A 17366-nucleotide genomic window follows, 5' to 3' on the forward strand; every position below is an offset into this window, starting at 1 on the left:
TACTGAACAAAAACTACTTCTTAAAATAATGGAAATGATTCGCGCCACTTATATTGTGTATTTCGACTAAAAAAAAAAAACTTATTGCGGCTCTGACCAGTAGTAAGGCCAGGACCAAAAACGTCACAATGTCGTCACATATCGCGCGCTTTCGGCACAGCGGGACGCCCTCGTAGGTGGAGGAGGGTTTCGAGTCGTCCGGTTAAAATTTGACGCACTGATATTTAGTTACTCTCTTCGCGCCCGCTAGCTTGCCCGAACCCCAAGGGAGTAAAAAACTGCAAAAAAAAAAAAAAAAAAAAAAAAAGGTCGACGTTTAAATATGATAGCAGGGCCCCTTTAAGCTGGGACTGCTGCCAATTCCACAGTCACGAAAGCACGCGTGGTCGCTGCTTTGAAGTGTTATTCCACCAAAGCGAGCACTCGCGCTAGAAATGCACGTCTCAAGGCTAAGAGCAGGGGCTAGCTCACGCTTCTAGCTTCGTTTGCATCCCCAGGGAGGATTGGTGGCCGAGTGGTCTAGCGCACACCAGCTCGGAGCACGTGGAGCGAAAGCTCTCGCTGCAGAACCCAGGGATCCTGGGCTCTATACACACCCCTGCCGATTTCGATCTGGATGAGCATCGTACTGGCGTGCCGTGATGTATCACTACTGTACGGTTCACGTTAAAGACCCCAGACTAGCGACCGTAGCGCATTGGAAAAATTGCTCATCTACAGCTGAAAGAATATCCGCCCGTTTCAGCAGACTATGTTCAGGCTATATAAACATACACACACCAATTTACTGCGTTGTGTTTGCGTTTGTCTTGCAAGTAGCATCAAATACGCCAGTGCACGAACGTATCAATACGATCGACAGGTGGGAAACAACTTATTTGCGGGCTTTGTTGGTCATGCAGGACGCAAGTAGAGTGCTACAGTCAGTTTCTTAAATCTCGTCATAGAATGGAATCTCGTTCTTAACCATCATAAAGTTATTTTAATCTTTTTACACTGTTTTTACTAGAATCCTAGCTGTATTAAGGTAATAGTATTATTGTATAAAAAATAAATTATATTTTGTTCTAAGGCAGCTTGAGCCTATAGGGAGATATAAATTATTTGACTGTAAATAGTAAGTTTAATAACCCTGCCGCACGGAAAAGTTAATATTTTTATTAACGTATATCGGAATGAATCAGCTCGCTATCCTGAGTGACCATACGAGCGTTGCGAACTGATTTGCCGATCCCATAATGTCATTCGATCGAAATTACATTAATTTTGCCATGTGGTCAAGGTATAATGAAAGAATTCAGTGACTGCATGCGTTAACACCGCTTATATGATTGTAATTGACACTTGTCTAGCCGTGTCCGGGTTGGTTGCGTCTACCTGATTTTTATTGTGATCCGTCTTGCTATGTTCAATCACTGCGTCTCTGGCAATTACGTGGAAGTAATTCTGTATAAAGCATGCATTCCTACAGCAATAATTATGTAGCTTAATGTTTTCGACTTAAAACAATCACATTTTTCTGCATACGTCTTATACGGATAACTCGAGCCATTTCGTACCGACTATTAAGCGGTGTAATATTTTGCCCGTGTGATAAAATGTTTCTTTGGACCCTTTGCTATACGCAGCTTTTAGTTTAGTAATAAGACACGCGTATGTGATTAAAACCGCGTTACGACGGTCGATCCACGCGCGTTGCCTTCGCTTTGGCGCTTCCACGCGCGCCCCAGATGACCTTGCTTTGCGACGTCACCGGAGGACCATAACGGCCTTGTCTTAAAGGAGGTGTTGGTTGGAGTGCATAGTTAACGTTCGCCGCATGACTAGGCGAGTGTGTGCATGGGCGTGGACTGCTCCAAGAAGAGTTCTGACTACGGGTGTCACAAACGTTTGTCGAACCTCGATTTTGACGTCGAACCTCAAGGTTCGACTGGTTCACCGAACCTTCAACCTTTCACTAAAGTTCGAAGAAGTTCGACTTATTGACAGTGTTGCACGGCGGCTACGCAAATATTTTAAATTTTGGGAAACGAATAATCTAGAAAGTAGTTTCTTTTAAATTTTATAACCTGGTTACCAATGTTTACATTATATGAAAGCGAGAATATGCGCTTTAAACGATTTCATTAGTTACAAATGTGAACCGGTGATGCCAATGCACCCATCAAAAATTGCACTTTTTCTCCGCCGGGTGGAGTCAACTGATATTTTTAATTTTTGCGCATGCGCCCAAAAGTTGAACTTTCGTCGAAACTCAGTCGAACATCACGTTGAAAGTTAAAACAAATATCGAACCGGTCGAACTCAAATCTTGGCAGGTTCGCGACATCCCTAGTTCTAACGAGCCGGGGACGAGCGGGCGACTCGTCACTGTGGCCGCAGCTCGACGGGATCGTTCGGCCGGTTCAGTGGCATGGGCTCCGCTGTCCAAGAAGCTTCGCTTCTACTTGACGCTGAGAACGTGTTCTTCGCGGTCTGTGTGTGCTCGGTGGTTGAATGATTGTGATTGAGCTCTCTTAAATCGTGACCGTGCACTGCCATGATCATTAATATGCGTCGTAAATAGTGTGTCCAACTTAAGGACTGATGAAAAAAAATTAATTGTTTTTGTCACTTTACAAGTTTTCTTTTTATTAAATTTTCTTTTACCTTTTCCAGAAACGCGAGCATTCGTCAGTGGAACACACAGAAACAATAATGCCAGCTGTATGCGGTATTAATTTTGCATGCACTTTTGTCGCGCAACGCGTGAACGCAGTGCAGCTGCCGTTGTACTCAGCCACACTTTCAGCCTTCGTACACCGCGGGGGACGGCAAGAGAGCAATCTCTCGCCCACGTCGACCACATTCGTTTTAATTCCCGATTAACGCAAGCGAAGAGAAAGGTGGTTCGCGGCTGCTAGGCGGGGAAGCGAAGACGTGGATGCTGAGAACCGGTGGGAAGGTGATTTTACGGAAAGCCACAAATTATTTTCGTGTATACCTTTGTTTTTAATGAGATGGAAGCCTTAAATCATTTAAAAACATTCTTCATAAAGGATATGGGATGCTAAAAGAGCACTGTATTTGCAAAATTATTCACTGACTCGGTTATACACGACGACAAGTTTGCGTATTCAAATTGTCAGTATAGAAAAAAAGACTCATGGGCAGCGACGGTTATTAGCGATTAGAGTGATTAATGTAAGCGTGTCAAGTGTGTTCGTCGTATTTGTATGTGACCTGTGTTATATGGATTGTACAATTATGTGCTGGAAACGTGTGTGTGCGAGATGTGTACCTAGTTGGAAATGCGGAAGGCGTTGAAATAAACTATATATAACCGGGTTTTTTGTACTTTTAATTAGACGGTGACTAGTGCCGCCTGGATTGCTCATTTCCATATTTAATTCTTGTTGCGCCTGCCATCTGGCGGTAAGTGGTATTACCATACGCCTTTTTCGTCATGGGAAATCACATGACTCGTTGCGTTTCCGATCTTCCGGTTTCTAGCTTCTTGACCTTGTAACCTTTACTAGCTTGACGGTTAGAACCTATAGGGTTACGAGGCACCTAGTAACAAATGATACAGGCAGTTCCTAGCTCTTACCTAGTAAATACTACTAGCTTTTTTTAAAAGTATAGAATGGCGCTCTCGCGTCTTTCGAGCAGACGACATGCCGAAAAAATACAAAACCGCTGATTTCTTTTTTTTTTTTTTTTTTTTTGGTGAGTGCTGGTGTTTTTTTTTTTTTTTTTTTTTTTTTTTTTTTAGCGGTCGCGTTGGAACTGTTCGGAAGATTGGGGAGGGGGACCCCAACCTCCGAATATTTTTCAAGGAATGTATGAAATGTTCTACGGGTTTTACTTGAGCTAGTTGGTACATACTTGAATATGGTCAGCTGAACAATTACAAATTAGAAAAAACCGTGAGAGAAAATACATACACAGCGGTGTGTATGTATTTTCTCTCACGGTTTTTTCTAATTTGTAATTGTTCAGCTGACCATATTCAAGTATGAAATGTTCGGGCATATCCCTGTGTGTCGTTGCTGCGTTTTGAACTGTTGGCGACGAAAGCCTTCGACAAGCGTGTTGAAATTTTTATGGAGGCGCCATTCGGTGCTGGGCAAAACTTGCCCCTCTCCGTTAGGGTTCCGATCGGCTCGTCGTGATGGATCGTTGCCGGCCGACTTTCCGTCAACAGCTGCACTTTGCTTTAATTTCTTGTAAAGTTTCCGATTGGCGAACGGGCTGTACTCCGTTTCACGATAACTTAGCGAACTGTGGAGGCTAGGTCCCTGCCACCCAATAACAACGTCGGAGCGAGGCACGTGACTCGACGTTACGGAAGAATTTTTGTCACCACACCAAATGCAAGGCGCGAGGCCCGGAGGAACCGGCTGTCGTCTGCTGGCCAAGAGTCGTCTGCTCCGAAACCAACCAACTTCGAATGAACGCCCACCGCGGCAACACATCCGTCCGCTGTACACGAGCAAGGACTTCGGGAACTATTCATGAGACAACCATGCGCTCAATTTAGCCGCGAATCTGTGACGGGTGCTAATGCCCGGGGCACAGTGCGATGTTTTGAGCGGAAACGGCCAAATACATGGCTGCGAACGCAGGCGATCGCCAACGTCCATGGATCTACAAGGCGAAGAAAATCGAGCACATGCGGATGTGGTGTCATTTCTTTGGTTTAAATATAATTTAATTTGACATAGCAGCGATTACTTATTCTTTATTATTCATATCTTCTCGTTATGGATGGAATCGCGCGGGCCCAATTGCCCTTAAAAAAAGAGAAGCCTAGAACTATCTTCTGTTGAGGAAGGCTCTGTTACTGTGGCGGTAACGAGGTCCCCGTGGCCTCGACCATGGAGTGTTAACACGTGCCTTGCTCCGGCGTCCTTATTGGGTCGCTAGGGCAACAGCCTCCCCAGTTCGCCGAGTTATCGTGAAACCTGGTATAGCTACTGTGCGCATCAAGGCGCGGACGCCCCGAGCGTCCGCCAAGCGGAAGGAACCCTGCTTTGCCAAAGCGCCAGTCTCGTCAAAGGCGCAGGCCAGCGGGCTCGGTTGTAGAGAGCCTCTATTTTACAGAGAGTTTCCGTCAGTTCGATCAGGGTCACGTGATTTATGGGCCTCATCGGGCCCCATGGCCTCATCGGGCCTCATGGCCGCTTTTGCGATACGAGCTTACTGGCTGCGAGGAGGTGACGAAAGAGTTCATCGTCTGCAAACGCCTCCGCCTTTCCGCCTGCTTTCCTTCTCGCCACGCGATAACTCAGCGCATGCGCACTTGCGAGCCGCGACCTATCGCCGCGGTTTCAGGTGGACCCTTCACTCGATGACGCATATCAAGTGCTGTCTGATTGGCAGCCGAAACGACAACGCACCCTCACCCACCTTCGAGTTGAGGAGGGAAGAGACTCAGCCAACACCTACTAGTCGACAAGGCCGCAGTGCTCCTACAGTGACGTCACGGGAGCTGGCTGACGGACATCGCGGCACAGTATATGAATCGCGCTTGTATGTGCCGTGGTACGAACGAGTTTTAGCGGACAGAAACGCGCCTAGTGAGGTAAAAGCCAATCTGTAAGCAATATTTCGGCTAGGAAAATTATTTTATTGCGCAGAAAGCGATCAATCGCCTCCTGGTACGGCGAAAAAAAAGACTTGTAGCGTGGATGAACTATCGTATGAGCGACGTTTGACAGTCAAAACTTGGTTTATTAGAAAACATGCCGATTCTAACGATTATTGAAACTAAAAATATGTTTAATGGCGGACAGTACTATTACTTTGTAATGCGATTGTCATCATTCAAAATTCAGAAAAAAAGCGAGACAAAAACGCGGACATCATGACTTCTCAAGACAGATATGAGTGGTTTGTTTAAACCATAAATATGGTGTGATTATCGCTGCAAATCATGGACGAAGTTTATCGTGGCATTGACCCGAAACTGGAGGAGGAAGAAAATAGTTTACAGTAGTACACAAAACAAACGGGGACAAACATGTCTCTAACTCAGCTAAACAATTTAATTGAACCGCCTTTACATAGAGATCCAATGCGCCACAGAGCTGATAAATGGGAAGGATGAGCTCCCACCAGCTCGCCTGCGCGCTGTATGTATGCATATTCACAGACTTAGTGTCCGCTAACAATAGTACTCAGATGCGTACTCGGGCCTCGAGCTGTCTAGTAGGAGAAAACGTATGCCCAGTCGCCAACATGGAGCGACCGCGTGACGCTCTGTGAGAAAAGGGTGCTGCGTCTCAGGCAATTTGAGCCCCCAGCCGTCAGCTCTGGCGTAGTTTGATGTAATGTGTCCGAGCGCTCCGGCTTTGTATCCTAGGAGGCGTTGACTCAGCCTCGACGCCACCTCTCACCTATCTCATCTTTCCTGCTTTTCTCGCGCTAACGGTTTGTTTTGACCGCTGGGAGCGCTGGGAGGAAAGAGGGGGCGTAGCATGAGAACGCGCGCCATCTTGTCAAGGGAGACGTTGCCTGCAGGGCTGCGTAGGAAATGCGGTGAGTCTTTGTACGCGTTGTTGTGCTTTCATTGGTGATTTTGGTCGGATGTTTGTAATTACAGTTCAACCGAGAGCCATGTGTGTTCGATGAAATCAGCGAGGGTCGGGAAACCTTCCTCCGTGGTCGCGCCAATAAGACCGTAAGCGGAAGAGGTCTCGCTGTAACGAACTGGACCGATCTGCTGAGCCTCTGGGCTGGCGGTTACGCGACCTTCACCGGTTACACGGCCTTTCCTGATTCGCAGAAGCAGTTGGAGTCCAAGCGGATGTGCAACGCGCAGGAACGTGGTTACAGGGACAAAGACAGTCTGCGCGGAGCCGGCGAAGCAGCGCTGAGCTCGGCTCGAGGAAGCGGCGTGGGACCAGGGCAACGAAGTGGCATTCCGGCTGACCCGGAGAGAAGGGCCGAGATAGGAGGGGGCCGCGGGGCCAGCTGCCTACAGACTGAAATCCTCCAGTTTATTTGGTCCTCGTTTGCGGGAGTCTCTGGCTCGGGAGCAACGGGATGGGCCGTGTAAATCAAATCTATCGCGTTTCGTCTCAAGCGCCAACGAGTGTCTTTCCAAAGGGTTTATTTGTGATCGTGCTGCGTGACGCCTGCATTTAGAGTTCGCTGTTTATATTGTAAGTGAGCCGTCCAGTTTTATATGCGCATCACGTTCGTTCGCGCGTTGCGTGATCAATATCCGTGAGATGTGTCGGGCCTCGAAGCAACTTAAGGAAATTGAAATGATTTGAAATGACATGCTGGTTGCAATGGTGCTTGCAAATAAACCTCTTCCTTTTTATTTTGAATTTATTTCTACACTATGTCTGCATGCATCGATGCGTCTCTGCTACGCCGTGTTTAAGAGACATCTTCGGCATTCGCAATATTATCAGTAGTCGATAATTCCATTGGAAAACTAGAGGATCTCTGTTCGTGTCTCTGTTAGCACTTGCTTTACATTCGTTTCTTGTTTTAGCGCCTCATCGAATATTTTTTCTTTGTTTGTGAACGTTAAAGAAGTGCATGCATCAAGAACCCACTAGACGCATGCAAATGTGTTGTGAGGGAAGTCTGTGTTCTCTTTAACTTGCGCGCGTTTGCCGTTTGATGTGGATTCATGAGTGTGCGCGCGGTGGGCATGAACATGCCTTTAAATGCTGACACAGCGTTCGGCTGCGTCAAGCCTAGCGCTGCGTCAGAAACACGCCCAAATAATTTATGTTGATAATAATCTGAAAGTATCCTTCCAGTTTACATGAAGCGCGCTCATTGTCTACTATGAGCGTTCTTGCAGTCTAATAAATGTAAACCTGTACTGTATTGACAGTGTGCTTGATATGCACTGGATGTATAGATGTAGTATGCTATATGTATAGGGAGAGCGCACTTACAGAAGTGGGAAATGAGTTTCATAATAGTACGTCTTCTAAGTGTACTGTCAGTACGTTTTCAGTACACTGATTCCATACTGCTTTTTACCAAGTGTAGTAACATTTACTAGGTAAAAGCTAGTAACTGCATGTCACATATGTGACTAGGTACCTAGTAGCCTTATGAAGTAACGGTTAAGGTGCGAATGGCAACTAGTTCAGGAAGGTAGTAGACACTAATCAAACTAGTATATTTTACTACCTTCAGCAACTACCTCGCATTAGGTATCACAAAAGGTGCTTTTGGGGCACCCGCGACCCGGTGTTTTACACTGCCAAACAGCGAACAAGAGAGCACATTTCCGCAAATGGGCTCAACAGCTGGAGTATTTTCGAGCATCGTCCTCACGTGTCGGTCGTCAAGTAGATACAGTCAAATATACTGACGGAAGTAAAAAAAGATACTGAATTTCTGACTGAAGCTTCAACAACATAAAAAGGGGCCAATCACCCTAATATTCACCGTAAGTTAATGCACTCCTAAATTATCTCACAAATGATTTGCACAATTTTTTTCTGGTCTTTTAATCATCGATAGACACGTGCATAAATGGCTTGGTAGAGTCATAGAGCTGGTTTATAAAACTATATGTTTTTGACAGATACATAACTTCTCAAACATATGGATTCGTTATTGTATTTTTTTGGCTCTTTTATGTGATGAACAGCAAGTTTATGTGGATATGGGTTAGACTAAAACAAAATACGCAAAAGCGCGTGGCAGAACTATGACGATCACGCACGCAGACCGTCAAAAAGCGACCAATTACGGTGGACTTACTCGTTCGTCTTATGTCGGCGCTCTCTCCTAGATGGCGCTGAGGCTTGGCCGGAGAAAAAAAACACAGAAGGGAAAGGGGCAGCCAACCTTCGCTGCTTTGGTTGTGACATACTCGAAACGGGGCGGCGCAAATATTGTAAAGCACGAACCCCGACGAGCATCATTTTATCGACTTTTTTCCGAAAGACGTACGGGCCTTTGAGCCCGAACCCACGATTGCCCCCTGTTTCCTCTTCTACGTCGCCAACACACACACACACACAGAGGCAGAGTGCCACCGTGCCTGCGGTTTACCAGGGAAATGAAAGCCAGCGTAAATGAGCTGTGGAAGCTATGGGCGTCAGCGAGGGGGTGCAAAAGGGGCAGTTGCCATCACCGCCGCCCCCCCCCCCCCCCCCCCCAACCCGAGCAAGCGTAGTGACCGTTGCGTAACTGACAAGCGGAAAAACAACCGAAAGCAATTTAAAATAAAATTTACCGTAACTATTAAAACATATAACAGAGAGGTCTTGCCTCACATTCCATGTAAGAAACAAATGGAAAGAAAAGGGGCAACCAAGCCCTACTTTCGCTTCTGCGACCTTCCCAAACCTAGGTGAGGGGGCACCCGTTTCTGAGAACACTGCAATAAACGCTCAATGACGATGAAGCGGAGGCTCCAGCGCCGATTAGAATGTTGGTGAAACGGCCCGAAAGACAAGTTCTCAACTTTCCCTCGGTCCATTTCATTATCGCGTACTCTTACATCTGCATCCACCTGTCCGTCGAAATGTTTCCTCAATTGTGTCGTGTGCAGCGTGTGCCCGGGTGCCGTGCGGACATCAGTAGGAAGGTTGGAAAAAGTCGTGCCAAAGGAAAAGGGGAATACCTACAACTATCTTCTCTGGGCAAAGACCAAACGCACCCCGTTTTTAGATCTTCGCTAGCCTATAGCTTCTCCTGACGTTTTAATGGGCAATTCCTCCTGTGTTGCTTCCGATTCCACGCCGTATGTGCTGATGACGCGGAGGTTCAGGTTGCTTTTGCACCAGCCGCGCCGACTGCCGCATAGCTGACGCACCGAAGGACTGGCAGTTCTGGCCTCTAGGAGCCTGGGTATTAACCCTCGTATTGTTGAGGCGATTAACTGAAGAGCAAGACACAAGGAGCAATGAATATCACCCTCTGAGGAGGACTAGTGGACGGGGGCAGTCAGGGGTCGGGCGTTCCCGTTTGGAAACCATGTTCGCACCAAGTCGTCAACGCAACTGACCCCCGGGACATAAATCACTGCCTCACCGTCTGACACGACAGAGGGGGACGTTATAGAGACCGCCCAGTCCTCACTCGCAACCGTACATTTGTTGTTGTTTCCGAAAGCTTGTAGCGAGCGTCACTCTTTTGCCAGCTCTGCAGGATTTCTCCATCGGCGTCTTTCCGCGCAAACGACCGGGAATATATCTTACTCGCTCCTTTTCCTTTTATGACATCGAAGGCTAACATGGGTCAGAAAATATTGCAAGAAATATCAGGACGTAAAAATTAAAACGATCATGGCTCTTCATTTGGTGTGAAGAAGAAAGCAACCACCCGTACCGGGACTCGGAGTCGGAATTGATTGAGCCAATTCTTCTCCCAGTCACTTCTAAGCAACCTTTGCCCTCCAAAATTCAACTTGATATACGCATGAATGAAGACAGAATAAACCAATTTAAACAGGGACAACACCAGCCACATCTTTCAACTAGAAACAGACGAGTAAACTTTCAACAGCGAGCAGCCGACTATACACAGGAGGAGAAGGGGGAGAAGGGAAGATAAGAAAAGCGAAGTGCAAGTCAGAGTGGCGGGCTTATCTCGGATTTTAGAAATTCAACCTCAGTTTTCGTCAGCAGGAGGGAAGGGTTTTGACACGTTGTTTTTTGCTGTGGTCATGGCGAATGACTCTATAATTTCCCTGCCGAATCTGCTGTCATGCCCCCCCCCCCCCCCCCCCACCCCTCAGGATTTTTGTTTCATCAAAGAAAGGATGACAACGCAAACACGAACGCGCATGTATGACTATGGGATGATACGAATCTGGAGAGGCCTTAGAAACTTCGTTGTGATGTTCGCGGAGTCTGTGATTGGTGCATCTGCCGGTGTGGTCCAATGTATTGATGGCCGCAGCTCAAGGGGATGGAGTAAACTTTCTTCTCATTGCATGGAATGATTTTTTTTTTCGTGTTTGGGAGAAGAGCGTGTTTCGTGTTAGGAGAAGAGCACCCACACAAAGACGAATGTCTTCATGATGGACAGGGTCGAGCTGCCGAATTGTGAATTGTCTATTTAAATAATTAAAAGCGCCGAAAAAGACAAGGACAAAAAAGTGGAACGACACAAGGCGCACCCACTCTGCTGGATTGTCTAGCCGATCCGCAAACAAAACCAGCACAGTCCAACTTTTAGCACACTGGAGCATTGTACATTTGTAGGGGTGATTCAACATTCAATCCCCCAGATTTGCCCACAGGTACCTTAATGATGCTCAGTTTCTTCGTTCCGTTTTTTCAAAATTTTGAAAGGTGTTCCCGAAAACTTAATTTCTGGGCAAAAATCACTGCAAGAAACGTTTCGGAAAGTTGTGCTAGCAAGGCGCGAACAATTCAACAGCAGTTCAGGCTCAAAATATAGTCCATGCTTCAGTGTAAAATGTACGACAGCGCTCTTTTCTGTTGAAAACTGAAACCCATTACACGCGAGCCACTTTTCTAGTTTGTTTATTCAAAGCTGCAGTTGACGTTCTGCAACTCGCAAAGATGGAGATTGGATGGAGATTTTAAGTTGTTGGAGTATAGAGAAAGTTCAATAAGGCTGGAAATTTCGTGGGAAAGCGAGTTAATTTGAACTAAAAATAGAGTAAAACTCAGAATACATCCCTGGGGTACACAAATCTGTTCGAATTTATATGAAAGATTTGTCTCTCAGCGGACCTAAAAGGTGCGCTTTATTAAAAAAAAAAAAAAAAAAACGTTTTAGTGAACTTGATTATGTTACCATTAAAACCAATGGCTATCGAATTTCGAAGGATTCGCGTCTCTACGTTGTGTCGTTCGCCCCAGCCCGGTCAAAGAAAACGGTCACCTGATGCTCACGGTGCCACTATACGATAAAGTGTCAACCATTTTTCTTTTACGAAACCATCTCTGAGCTCGTGACAGTAGTTTTCTGCCTTCAAGGTAGAAGAAGCCTTCTGCTTACCATGCTTAAAATCTTACGCAGGCAACTGGTGACAGCTACTGGACGATGATTCTGCTGATTGGTGTTGTCTTTTCCTGGCTTATAAGTAGCTACAATTGCCTTGTGCCAGGATAATGGGAAAACACCTGTCTCCCGAACTTCAGAAAAGCAACTTTAGACTAACTGGACAGGTTAGCAATCACCTTGTAATCTATGTCATCGGAGTTCTGTGCATGCAGTGTGGATAAATCTAACTCTCTCAGAGTAAATGGTTTGTTATATGGTTCCTCACTATTTCGTCTTATTTGCAATCGTTTTCATGCCTCGATAACTACCCGGACGGTGCTCAACGTCCTGTGTGGGCTTATTGTAAGACTGGTCTCAATGCTTTGTATCATATTTTGGATGACTCTGCTTGGAGCCTTTGAAGAGACCTCTACGAGGAGGACTTCTGAGTGCAACTCTTTAGCCTGGTAGGAATGTCCAATAAGGTGCTCAGGGACCTTTGCACCAAAAAATGGTGAGAGTTTCGAGACAGGTTTCTCAGTGTTCACACAGTAAATAACGAAAAATTTGCAATCATTTCAATTTATGATGCTTTGGCAATGACTGGTTGGTCCTGCCAACGCCGCTTGGCTGGGCTGTCTAGGAACGGGTTTTGAAGGAGGGTTAGCCATAGAGAACAAAGAATGTTCGAAATCTGTGGCGTGCCGCCCACCATGGAGCCCAACGAGGGAATCGGTAACGCCCCATCACATAAATGGCTCTGGTGGAAGCGTTACGAGATTGGCGCTAGCCAGAAACTATAACCAAGTGTGTATCTGGACGAGGGTATCTGTCACCACCCAATGTTAGCTTTTGCCACCAAGGAAGGTGAATGGGGAAAGAGGGGAAGAAAAAGAGAAAAGGTAAAGGTAGTGGGGAGAGGAAAGGCGACTGACGGAATCATTCTGGTCGGGCAAAGCCAGGACACCGATCTACAAGAAGCGGCGACCAAAGTGGTGTATTGCATCACCCGGTCGGCCTGGAAGGGTCCAAATCTTCCCCGGTCTTGGCTCAACTACCAGGATGTCTTTTCCCCCGGACACGGGAAAGCCATGAACGGCCAGACATGACTGGGCGAACCGACATGGCGCGGTGTCCGTTGTGACGACATTCGCCACACTCTCAAATAAAAAGGGTGTATCCGTTACACCCTTTGTCCCCTATAATACATCCCAAAACTTCAATTCGACGTACAGCGCCCTACAGGCGAACAGACGGCCCGAAATTTTAGGAGGGGCTTGATATCCGTGTGGTACAACTTACTAAAATACCTAATGTACGTTTTGCTGACAAAAAAAAAAGAAAGACAATAATCGGGGTTTTCTTCGCCCTACTGTAAATACTCGGTGTTTTCTTTATGTGGTCTTTGATACGTACTTTAGCTATTTAAAAAAGTTCTATCGCACCGTTATCAAGCCCCTCGTAAAATTTAGGGCAACCTGTTGGACAATAGGGCTCTGTACGTCGAAATAAAGTTTTGGCGCGTATTATATGGGACAAAGGGTGTAACGATACACCCTTTTACACCCTTTTACACCCTTTTTTCTTGAGAATGCAAGCACCTGCTTTCACAGGCGCCTACTGCTGGGTCTGATGAGGTGAGTCCCACTTAAGTAGCTGGTATGTCGAGTAGAACATAAAATACCCCTTTGTTCTATGTAACAGGAATCATAAATTAGGGAGGGTGATGTCTATTTGTAAATTAAATTGGCCGGCATCTTATCAAGAACAAATATCAACAGCCAGGCTATGAAAACTTATCCTGTATAAGAACATGTTGACTTCGGTACGCGCTATTTCAAGCCGGATTCGATCTGAGTACAAAGATGTGTATAGATTAGTGAACAAAATCGATCCCTCCTTTATGCATGATTCTTCGCCTAAATCACGGTGCTGAGTGTAAACATTTTTGGTTAGGAAAACAAGCGTTGTGATTGCCGCCCAAGTGTTTCCACAAAAGGTACACTTAAAGAGGTTGTCCTAAAACATTTATGACATTTTGAAAACATTATTGCGCTTAGCTCAGTTGCGACGTCATCATACATACTATGCAAGGTGTTTCGTAAACTATATTTTACGATATATATAGCGACGAGATGCCCATTTCATGATTTTGTGCACTTTAAATAATTCCATATTTCAAGAGCAGTACTGCGATTCTACTTTTAACACTGCGACGCAAAGTTGTCAGTCACGCGTATTTTAGAAAATCTTACAAACTTCATGACAACCTTTCGATTCAGTTGAAATATATGTGACTGTGGTATGCAAATTGATGTTGATTCGTATACAAATACGACTTTCTTTACGTTAAAGTAGATTTTTTTTTTCTGTGGAGTCAAAAATAAGTAATGAAAATGTTTCATTTTTGGCTTTTGAAAATGAAAGTGGCTTGTACAAAGGGTAAATAAAAGCTACATGGCTACTCGGTTCACGTCGGAAATAGTGCCAATCGCCTAAATAACGCAGAAAATATGTTCTCACTTTAGCGCGGCTTAAGGCATCTCGAACCGGTGTGGACCGTTACTTCTGCCTTCCCGAAACTGAACCAAAAGCCTTGAACCCGGACTCGACCCGAACCTATAAAAATGTCGGTTCGACACTTTGAAATGACATCATGTCGCCGTAAAATCTCACTCATTTTTTATATAGCATTTTTTACTTAAAATACATTAACGAAAGAACGAAAGTCTGTTTAAGGCGTTTCTTAACAGTGAGAGATCGCAAAGTCAAGTTAAATAAACACATTTATTTTAATTACTGCGGCATTGGAGGGGTATTCGAATAAAATTTGATTAAACAAGTTTTATATGATTTTCGGCAGAGTTCCAGGGATTATAAATCCTCTCATTTCTCTCCGATATTTTTTTTTTTCAGAATGACGGTATTCAGGACAGGAATTAGACAAGCCGTGGCGCGGAGTAAAACCATAGGTGGGTAAGGTAAGTTAGTCAGAGAGCTTAAGCAATAACAATATCCCATCACAATAGAATGGCGACTATTTAGGGCAAGTATCTAACTCATTTGCACTCTGCGGGTACCGAAATATTTATCGCAGACGATACTGAAGAAGACAGGCATGAAAACTTCAAAAAGATTAATGACCTTTTTTTTTTTTGTTTTGTTTTTTTCATTCATATTTTATTTTGGTTTAGTAACTTCCGATTGGAATAACGCAAGAGTTAAATACTCAATTAGATTTTTGTTATGAGAAAACTTGTATTAAAGATATAATTCCCCCTTTCCCCCCCCCCCACCCACCCCCCCCAAAAAAAAAAATGTATTCCTACATTTGAACTTGTAAATACTATTTTTTTTTTCCATTGGATTATTCATTGGATTGGATGATTCGCAACGAGGAATAATTTCTTAACTTATTTCAAAATTGCATTCCACGGCGCCAGTGAGGGTAATAGAGGGGGGAAAAGCGAACGAGTTAATGACGCCAGATGATATGAGCAAAGCCCGCGCAGCCTGCAGCGAAGCAAGAATCAAGCCCAACAAGCGGAACAAGAAAAATGCACCTTAACACATATCTGCAGAAACGAGAACGATCCACCAAAGAGTGATTCCCTACTGATAATGAGCGTGCGTTTACATTTGATCCCAGCTGACAAAGCGCAACGTTGGATGCACGCCGTGTGAACAATTGGCGCCCGTACGAGTTGGGCGAATTTCTGTATTTTACTTAGACGTCGTTTTGACGGGCACAAAAACTTGGCAACTTGGGTTAATACTCTCGTGCACTTTCCGCCACACCAGAGTCACCGACGGCTTATGAAACGCCAGAGCCGGACTCGGTAATCATCCTGCTCGGTGATTGCTCCGGAGGCGCTCATTAACTGCGATAAGAATATCCATGCCCTGCCTTTCTTAACTTCTCAATGTCTATGCAGGGGTTGTTTTTTTTTCGTATACATTTTTTGCCGTGATAGAACAAAAACAGCCGATCGCTTGCACTAGTCGCGCCCTGCATGCACTTCGACGTGTAATCACGACACTTTGCATAAATGGCATCTGAGTGCGGGCGGACCAACGTAATAGTGGTGGTTTACACTGGGTCATGTTCACCCTTTACGAGTTGAGGGATGGACAGCTCTGGTCACCGATGACGATGGAGGAGTTGCGCCGTAAAAACGTTTGTCCGAAAATAAATTGGCAGCAGTGTTTGGGACGTCACTGTCTCGACCCCCCTTTTCTTCTTTTCCCCGTGTCACCGTGATTTATATTTCTTCTTAATAAGCGTCACTAGCTTTCCTAACAATTAACACTAACGCACGAGTGCCCTATGGTCGCATCGAACCCAGAGTCTGCAGCTTCGCCACGGACCGCACATCCCCAGCGGGAAAGCCGACCCACCTGCAGACGCCGTCTCTCCGTCGAGAATTCCGTCCAGTTCCAGTAGAGGTGCTCCGAGTCAGCGGTCGTCCTCGGCGACGCGTCGGCGGCGTCGCGTCGCCAGCGCACGAACCCGGGGCACGGTCCCGCCGATGCAGCGCTGTCCCGGGTGCATCCACACTGCGCCGTCGGAGTCTCACTCGCGCGCACACGGCTCTCCAGACCAATACCAACCGGCTCTGCCGAGTCGTCGGATCGCCGCAGGGGCGTGGCCGTCCGCTCGACCGCCGAGCCCGGCCGGCCCTCCCCCCGCCTCCCCATTGGTCCGGACGACCGGTGGGCCGCGCGCGCCCCACTCGGGGGCACGCGCGGTCGTAGCGCGCGCGGAGCCCGAGCGGGCACAGCGCGCGCTCACAGTGACCCGAGATCTCCGTCCGATGTTCGGGAGGCACCCCGAGACCTCGCGCACGGGAGGCTGCGTCCATCGGCCGCCTTTCGCTCCTCGTCTCGTTCGCCCTCCGCGCGAGGTACACCCCCGCCTGCCGCTGCATGAAGCCGAGAATTCGACCCTGTGGCCTCGCTGCCTCTCAGGTGTTGGGCAGACTCGACGGCGAAGTGAGGGGAGCTCCGCTATACTTCCGGGGATGTTACGTGGAAGGTGCGCGCTCGTTTTCGGTCTCCGCGTTGACATTCGTCGAACGCCTTCCATCTGTCGGTCTGATTACGCGGAGCTAGTGAGGACCCCGCGGTGAACCTCACATGCTGTTCGCCGCAGACATGCGACAGGAGAAGCCTGGCCAGTGCGACCCCGGAAATAAGCAGCTTCACTTAAATGCGTTACAAAGACCCATTACAGAAATGCCAAAATTGTACGGGACCTAGGTACAATAACCAACTGCCTTAAAAACTCGAAAGAATCCAGCTACAATTGCATCTAGGTTGTGGGTAAAGAATTTACGTACCTTTGCGTCTGGGTATCGGTGCTTAAAGAGGAATCCGATGCCCGTCTCACCGAGCGGCCGACGGCTACCAGCGAAGGCGGTCGCCGCGCCGGGTTCGCC

At 46.6% G+C, this 17366-nt stretch overlaps 1 protein-coding gene across 1 annotated transcript in view; it reads right to left on the reverse strand.

Moving 5' to 3' along the window:
• LOC121833539 (transcription factor glial cells missing-like) overlaps positions 1-16513 on the reverse strand; it is an 81130-nt gene extending 64617 nt beyond the window's left edge. The window contains exon 1 of the mRNA XM_042286937.1: positions 16327-16513. The gene's annotated coding sequence lies outside the window, so the exon portion shown is untranslated. The remainder of the gene's footprint in view (positions 1-16326) is intronic.
• Between the last annotated feature and the right edge of the window lie 853 nt (positions 16514-17366).

This window comes from Ixodes scapularis, unplaced genomic scaffold (assembly GCF_016920785.2).
Source record: "Ixodes scapularis isolate PalLabHiFi unplaced genomic scaffold, ASM1692078v2 PGA_scaffold8__174_contigs__length_109621045, whole genome shotgun sequence".
Classification (NCBI taxonomy): Eukaryota; Metazoa; Arthropoda; class Arachnida; order Ixodida; family Ixodidae; genus Ixodes; species Ixodes scapularis.